The sequence below is a fragment of the Anopheles funestus genome, chromosome 2RL, assembly GCF_943734845.2.
Source record: "Anopheles funestus chromosome 2RL, idAnoFuneDA-416_04, whole genome shotgun sequence".
In the NCBI taxonomy this organism is placed as follows: Eukaryota; Metazoa; Arthropoda; class Insecta; order Diptera; family Culicidae; genus Anopheles; species Anopheles funestus.
Genome location: NC_064598.1, coordinates 102,818,113 through 102,827,443, shown reverse-complemented (window position 1 = coordinate 102,827,443; position 9,331 = coordinate 102,818,113). Strand labels below are relative to the sequence as shown.

At 44.0% G+C, this 9,331-nt stretch overlaps 1 protein-coding gene across 2 annotated transcripts in view; it reads right to left on the bottom strand.

Annotated features, from left to right (window-relative positions):
* Positions 1 to 9,331, bottom strand: part of LOC125764445 (uncharacterized) — a 69,643-nt gene that overhangs the window by 14,975 nt on the left and 45,337 nt on the right. The window lies entirely within an intron of this gene.

The following is a 9,331-nucleotide window of genomic DNA, read 5'->3' as shown; positions in this document are numbered from 1 at the left end:
CTCAAGAAAATACGCCCATTTCCTAATGATTTCCGTGTGCGTATTTGCCAGACCGATCCCCAGCGCATCTACGAAAAAACAACACATTATCGGTCGCTTACTGCTAGCAAATTCCTGCACCGATTTATGCCAGCATACCACAAGAAAATACGCCCATTTCCTAATGCTTTCCGTGTGCGTATTTGCCAGACCGATCCCCAAAGCATCTACGGAAAAACAACACATTATCGGTCGCTTACTACTAGCAAATTCCTGCACCGATTTATGCCAGCATACCACGAGAAAATACGCCCATTTCCTAATGCTTTCCGTGTGCGTATTTGCAAGACCGATCCCTAACGCATCTACGAAAAAACAACACATTATCGGTCGCTTACTGCTAGCAAATTCCTGCACCGATTTATGCCAGCATACCACGATAAAATACGGCCATTTCCTAATGCTTTCCGTGTGCGTATTTGCCAGACCGATCCCCAGCGCATCTACGAAAAAACAACACATTATCGGTCGCTTACTGCTAGCAAATTCCTGCACCGATTTATGCCAGCATACCACGAGAAAATACGCCCATTTCCTAATGCTTTCCGTGTGCGTATTTGCAAGATCGATCCCCAACGCATCGACGAAAAAACAACACATTATCGGTCGCTTACTGCTAGCAAATTCCTGCACCGATTTATGCCAGCATACCACAAGAAAATACGCCCATTTCCTAATGCTTTCCGTGTGCGTATTTGCCAGACCGATCCCCAGCGCATCTACGAAAAAACAACACATTATCGGTCGCTTACTGCTAGCAAATTCCTGCACCGATTTATGCCAGCATACCACAAGAAAATACGCCCATTTCCTAATGCTTTCCGTGTGCGTATTTGCCAGACCGATCCCCAAAGCATCTACGGAAAAACAACACCTTATCGGTCGCTTACTACTAGCAAATTCCTGCACCGATTTATGCCAGCATACCACGAGAAAATACGCCCATTTCCTAATGCTTTCCGTGTGCGTATTTGCCAGACCGATCCCCAGCGCATCTACGAAAAAACAACACATTATCGGTCGCTTACTGCTAGCAAATTCCTGCACCGATTTATGCCAGCATACCACAAGAAAATACGCCCATTTCCTAATGCTTTCCGTGTGCGTATTTGCCAGACCGATCCCTAACGCATCTACGGAAAAACAACACATTATCGGTCGCTTACTGCTAGCAAATTTCTGCACCGATTCATACCAGCATACCACGAGAAAATACGCCCATTTCCTAATGCTTTCCGTGTGCGTAGTTGCAAGACCGACCCCTAACGCATCTACGAAAAAAACACACATTATCGGTAGCTTATTGCTAGCAGATTCCTGCACCGATTTATGCCAGCATACCACGAGAAAATACGCCCATTTCCTAATGCTTTGCATGTACGTATTTGCAAGACCGATCCCCAACCCATCTACGAAAAAAAACACACATCATCGGTCGCTTAATGCTAGCAAATTTCTGCGCCGATTTATGCCAGCATACCACGAGAAAATACGCCCATTTCGTAATGCTTTCCGTGTGCGTATTTGCAAGACCGATCCCCAACGCATCTACGAAAAAACAACACATTATCGGTCGCTTACTGCTAGCAAATTCCTGCACCGATCCATACCAGCATACCACGAGAAAATACGCCCATTTCCTAATGCTTTCCGTGTGCGTATTTGAAAGACCGATCCCCAACGCATCTACGGAAAAACAACACATTATCGGTCGCTTACTGCTAGCAGATTCCTGCACCGATTTATGCCAGCATACCACGAGAAAATACGCCCATTTCCTAATGCTTTCCGTGTGCGTATTTGCCAGACCGATCCCCAACGCATCTACGGAAAAACAACACATTATCCGTCGCTTACTGCTAGCAAATTTCTGCACCGATTCATACCAGCATACCACGAGAAAATACGCCCATTTCCTAATGCTTTCCGTGTGCGTATTTGCAAGACCGATCCCCAAAGCATGTACGAAAAACAACACATTACCGGTCGCTTACTGCTAGCAAATTTCTGCACCGATTCATACCAGCATACCACAAGAAAATACGCTTATTTCCTAATGCTTTCCGTGTGCGAATTTGCAAGACCGATCCCCAACGCATGTACGAAAAAACAACACATTATCGGTCGCTTACTGCTAGCAAATTCCTGCACCGATTTATGCCAGCATACCACGAGAAAATACGCCCATTTCCTAATGCTTTCCGTGTGCGTATTTGCCAGACCGATCCCCAACGCATCTACGGAAAAACAACACATTATCGGTCGCTTACTGCTAGCAAATTCCTGCACCGATCCATACCAGCATACCACGAGAAAATACGCCCATTTCCTAATGCTTTCCGTGTGCGTATTTGCAAGACCGATCCCTAACGCATCTACGAAAAACAACACATCATCGGTCGCTTACTGCTAGCAAATTTCTGCACCGATCCATACCAGCATACCACGAGAAAATACGCCCATTTCCTAATGCTTTTCGTGTGCGTTTTTGCCAGACCAATCCCCAACGCATCTACCGAAAATAACCCGTTATCGGTCGCTTACTGCTAGCAAATTCCTGCACCGATTTATGCCAGCATGCCAGGAGAAAATACGACCATTTCCTAATGCTTTTCGTGTGCGTATTTGCCAGACCGATCTCCAGCGCATCTATGAAAAAACAACACATTATCGGTCGCTTACTGCTAGCAGATTAATGCACCGAATCATGCCAGCATACCACGAGAAAATACGCCCATTTCCTAATGCTTTCCGTGTGCGATTTTGCCAGACCAATGCCCAACGCAGCTGCCGAAAAACAACACATTATCGGTCGCATACTGCTAGCAAATTCCTGCACCGATAGACACCAGCATACCACGAGAAAATACGCCCATTTCCTAATGCTTTCCGTGTGCGTTTTTGCCAGACCGATTCCCAACGCAGCTGCCGAAAAATATCCCATTATTGGTCGGTTACTGCTAGCAAATTCCTGCACCGATTTATGCCAGCATACCACGAGAAAATACGACCATTTCCTAATGCTTTTCGTGTGCGTTTTTGCCAGACCAATGCCCAACGCAGCTGCCGAAAAACAACACATTATCGGTCGCATACTGCTAGCAAATTCCTGCACCGATAGACACCAGCATACCACGAGAAAATACGCCCATTTCCTAATGCTTTCCGTGTGCGTTTTTGCCAGACCAATGCCCAACGCATCTACCGAAAATAACCCATTATCCCCCCCAGCACCGATTTATGCCAGCATACCACGATAAAATACGACAATTTCCTAATGCTTTCCGTGTGCGTATTTGCCAGACCGATTCCCAACGCATCTACGGAAAAACAACACATTATCGGTCGCTTACTGCTAGCAAATTCCTGCACCGATCCACATCAGCATACCACGAGAAAATACGCCCATTTCCTAATGCTTTCCGTGTGCGTTTTTTCCAGACCAATTCCAAACGCAGCTGCCGAAAAATATCCCATTATTGGTCGGTTACTGCTAGCAAATTCCTGCACCGATTTATGCCAGCATACCACGAGAAAATACGACCATTTCCTAATGCTTTTCGTGTGCGTTTTTGCCAGACCGATCCCTAACGCATCTACGAAAAAACAACACATTATCGGTCGCTTACTGCTAGCAAATTCCTGCACCGATTTATGCCAGCATACCACGAGAAAATACGCCCATTTCCTAATGCTTTCCGTGTGCGTATTTGCCAGACCGATCCCCAACGCATCTACGGAAAAACAACACATTATCGGTCGCTTACTGCTAGCAAATTCCTGCACCGATCCATACCAGCATACCACGAGAAAATACGCCCATTTCCTAATGCTTTCCGTGTGCGTATTTGCAAGACCGATCCCTAACGCATCTACGAAAAACAACACATCATCGGTCGCTTACTGCTAGCAAATTTCTGCACCGATCCATACCAGCATACCACGAGAAAATACGCCCATTTCCTAATGCTTTTCGTGTGCGTTTTTGCCAGACCAATCCCCAACGCATCTACCGAAAATAACCCGTTATCGGTCGCTTACTGCTAGCAAATTCCTGCACCGATTTATGCCAGCATGCCAGGAGAAAATACGACCATTTCCTAATGCTTTTCGTGTGCGTATTTGCCAGACCGATCTCCAGCGCATCTATGAAAAAACAACACATTATCGGTCGCTTACTGCTAGCAGATTAATGCACCGAATCATGCCAGCATACCACGAGAAAATACGCCCATTTCCTAATGCTTTCCGTGTGCGATTTTGCCAGACCAATGCCCAACGCAGCTGCCGAAAAACAACACATTATCGGTCGCATACTGCTAGCAAATTCCTGCACCGATAGACACCAGCATACCACGAGAAAATACGCCCATTTCCTAATGCTTTCCGTGTGCGTTTTTGCCAGACCAATGCCCAACGCATCTACCGAAAATAACCCATTATCCCCCCCAGCACCGATTTATGCCAGCATACCACGATAAAATACGACAATTTCCTAATGCTTTCCGTGTGCGTATTTGCCAGACCGATTCCCAACGCATCTACGGAAAAACAACACATTATCGGTCGCTTACTGCTAGCAAATTCCTGCACCGATCCACATCAGCATACCACGAGAAAATACGCCCATTTCCTAATGCTTTCCGTGTGCGTTTTTTCCAGACCAATTCCCAACGCAGCTGCCGAAAAATATCCCATTATTGGTCGGTTACTGCTAGCAAATTCCTGCACCGATTTATGCCAGCATACCACGAGAAAATACGACCATTTCCTAATGCTTTTCGTGTGCGTTTTTGCCAGACCGATCCCTAACGCATCTACGAAAAAACAACACATTATCGGTCGCTTACTGCTAGCAAATTCCTGCACCGATTTATGCCAGCATACCACGAGAAAATACGCCCATTTCCTAATGCTTTCCGTGTGCGTATTTGCCAGACCGATCCCCAACGCATCTACGGAAAAACAACACATTATCCGTCGTTTACTGCTAGCAAATTTCTGCACCGATTCATACCAGCATACCACGAGAAAATACGCCCATTTCTTAATGCTTTCCGTGTGCGTATTTGCAAGACCGATGCCTAACGCATCGACGAAAAAACAACACATTATCGGTCGCTTACTGCTAGCAGATTAATGCACCGAATCATGCCAGCATACCACGAGAAAATACGCCCATTTCCTAATGCTTTCCGTGTGCGTATTTGCAAGACCGATCCCTAACGCATCTACGGAAAAACAACACATTATCGGTCGCTTACTGCTAGCAAATTCCTGCACCGATTTATGCCAGCATACCACGAGAAAATACGCCCATTTCCTAATGCTTTCCGTGTGCGTATTTGCAAGACCGATCCCCAAAGCATGTACGAAAAACAACACATTATCGGTCGCTTACTGCTAGCAAATTTCTGCACCGATTCATACCAGCATACCACGAGAAAATACGCCCATTTCCTAATGCTTCCCGTGTGCGTATTTGCAAGACCGATCCCTAACGCATGTACGAAAAAACAACACATTATCGGTCGCTTACTGCTAGCAAATTCCTGCACCGATTTATGCCAGCATACCACGAGAAAATACGCCCATTTCCTAATGCTTTTCGTGTGCGTATTTGCCAGACCGATCCCCAACGCATCTACGGAAAAACAACACATTATCGGTCGCTTACTGCTAGCAAATTCCTGCACCGATCCATTTGCAAGACCGATCCCCAACGCATCTACGAAAAACAACACATCATCGGTCGCTTACTGCTAGCAAATTTCTGCACCGATCCATACCAGCATACCACGAGAAAATACGCCCATTTCCTAATGCTTTTCGTGTGCGTTTTTGCCAGACCGATCTCCAGCGCATGTATGAAAAAACAACACATTATCGGTCGCTTACTGCTAGCAGATTAATGCACCGAATCATGCCAGCATACCACGAGAAAATATGCCCATTTCCTAATGCTTACCGTGTGCGTATTTGCAGACCGATCCCCAATGCAGCATTGGCCGTATTTTCTCGTGGTATGCTGGCATAAATCGGTGCAGGAATTTGCTATCAGTAAGCGACCGATAATGGGATATTTTTCCGTAGATACGTTGTTCATTTGTCTGGCAAATACGCACACGGAAAGCATTAGGAAATTGTCGCATTTTCTCGTGGTATGCTGGCATAAATCGGTGCAGGAATGTGCTAGCAGTAAGCGACGGATAACTAATTCTTCTGCTTCTCTTTTTGTAACTACTTTTTCATGAGTGCCGTTCTAAGCCAAAATTATTGGGCGTGTCGAATAAAACGAATTACTTGTTTATGTTTCAAGCGCATATGCTTGCACACTCTTGGTAACGATTGGTAACGGTCACCACAATTAAAAGCAAAGCTAATAAAATTAAATTAAATGATAGAACACTGAAATAAATTTTAGCGAATATAATAAAATACAATTAACTTTATTGAGTTTGCTGAAATAAAATGTTCTTAAATTGAATTTCATGTATTATTATTTGCGTTATTTTAATTTGCTTGAAATTAATTGAATTAAATATTGTTTGCTATATTGATTTGACACCGATGTCATTCGACACTCGGTCATTCGGTCGTGTTAATTGATAAGCTAATAGAATGAAATAAAATTAAATTCAGTTACGTAAAATAAAATTTGCATTTATAAAGTTTGTTTCAGGTCAACGCTTTAGCAAATGTTGATGTTCTATGGAAATGCAAATTGATTCTTATTAAACGCGACCACGAGCCTTCTCGAACTTACAGACCTTCAACTGCACGTAGGCGGGTGTTACTGTGTGGCACACTCGGAATACGCCCGAAGTGCTTGAATACCTCCCGCACGGAACGCTTGTGCTACATCAACACTGTACTTCTTTGATACGCTGATCCACTGAACACGAAGTCAAAAAAATGTAGAGAAGCCCTGCGTCCACTTACAAATGAATGTAAATTATCGACATAAAAACGCAAAAAGCGTAGATTTGATTTCCTCCGACTGAGGTTAAATTTCTGCTGATTAAAACAACGTATTGTAGCAATTCGCTTAAGGCAAAAACCATGCCCATAACAGAAACAACACCCAGCTCTAGGCGAGGAACTTTTTAATAATGTAAACAAACCCCAAAAGATAAAACATTTCTTTAAAAAAACACGGAGTTCTGCTTGTCTGAAAGATCAGGGAGAACTAATCAAACGTGTAGGTTTTGCCAACGTTTTTCAGAATGCGCTGTCGAGCCAAATCGATCACACGATGAGCGCACACGGTCAGCTTCGCAATTTACAGCATGTGTACATAGTTGGTAACCAGGCCGATCACAACAGCTATCGATTTTTCATCCCGGACGGCCAGCTTCACCAATAGTCTAACACGTTGATTGAGTAACAACAGCAATGGTTCATTCGGCTTATGAACAGACGACGCATGACGAGCTTGTTGCATTGCTTGTTTAGGACGGTACAGGAAACGGTTCAGCTAAAAATTAAATTAATGACCGATTAATCCCTGAGAGATCAGGGAGAGCTTGTGAAACGTGAACAATTTGCCACCGTTCTTCACAATGCGCTGTCGAGCCAAATCGATCACACAATGAGCGCACACGTTCAGCTTCGCAATTTACATCATGCGGCTATCGTTTTCTTATCCTTGATATGCGGTTTCACCTACAAAGCAACAGGATGTTCGAGTGACATCAGTGTCGAATGACATCTGTGTCGAGTGACATCTGTGTCAAATCAATATAGCAAACAATATTTAATTCAATTAATTTCAAGCAAATTGAAATAACGCAAATAATATTACATGAAATTAAATTTAAAAACATTCTATTTCAGCAAACTCAATAAAATTAATTGTATTTTATTATATTCGCTAAAATTTATTTCAGTGTTCTTTCATTTAATTTAATTTTATTAGCTTTGCTTTTAATTGTGGTGACCGTTACCAATCGTTAGCAAGAGTGCGCAGGCGTATGCGCCCGAAACACAAACAAATAATACGCTTTATACGATACGCCCAATAATTTTGGCTTAGCACGGCACTCATGAAAAAGTAGTTACAAAAAGAGAAGCAGAAGAACTCGTTATCAGCCGCTTACTGCTAGCAGATTCCTGCACCGATTTATGCCAGCATACCACAAGAAAATACGCCCATTTCCTAATGCTTTCCGTGTGCGTATTTGCCAGACCGATCCCCAGCGCATCTACGAAAAAACAACACATTATCGGTCGCTTACTGCTAGCAAATTCCTGCACCGATTTATGCCAGCATACCACAAGAAAATACGCCCATTTCCTAATGCTTTCCGTGTGCGTATTTGCCAGACCGATCCCTAACGCATCTACGGAAAAACAACACATTATCGGTCGCTTACTGCTAGCAAATTTCTGCACCGATTCATACCAGCATACCACGAGAAAATACGCCCATTTCCTAATGCTTTCCGTGTGCGTATTTGCAAGACCGACCCCTAACGCATCTACGAAAAAAACAACACATTATCGGTAGCTTGTTGCTAGCAGATTCCTGCACCGATTTATGCCACCATACTACGAGAAAATACGCCCATTTCCTAATGCCTTCCATGTGCGTATTTGCAAGACCGATCCCCAACGCATCTACGGAAAAACAACACATTATCGGTCGCTTACTGCTAGCAAATTTCTGCACCGATTCATACCAGCATACCACGAGAAAATACGCCCATTTCCTAATGCTTTCCGTGTGCGTATTTGCAAGACCGATCCCCAACGCATCTACGGAAAAACAACACATTATCGGTCGCTTACTGCTAGCAAATTTCTGTACCGATTCATACTAGCATACCACGAGAAAATACGACCATTTCCTAATGCTTACCGTGTGCGTATTTTGCCAGACCAATACCCAACGCATCTACCGAAAAATAACCCATTATCCGTCGCTTACTGCTAGCAGATTCATGCACCGAATCATGCCAGCATACCACGAGAAAATACGCCCATTTCCTAATGCTTTCCGTGTGCGTTTTTGCCAGACCAATGCCCAACGCATCTACCGAAAAATAACCCATTATCGGTCGCTTACTGCTAGCAAATTCCTGCACCGATTTATGCCAGCATACCACGAGAAAATACGACCATTTCCTAATGCTTTCCATGTGCGTTTTTGCCAGACCAATGCCCAACGCATCTACCGAAAAATAACACATTATTGGTCGCTTACTGCTAGCAAATTCCTGCACAGATTTATGCCAGCATACCACGAGAAAATACGACAATTTCCTAATGCTTTCCGTGTGCGTATTTGCCA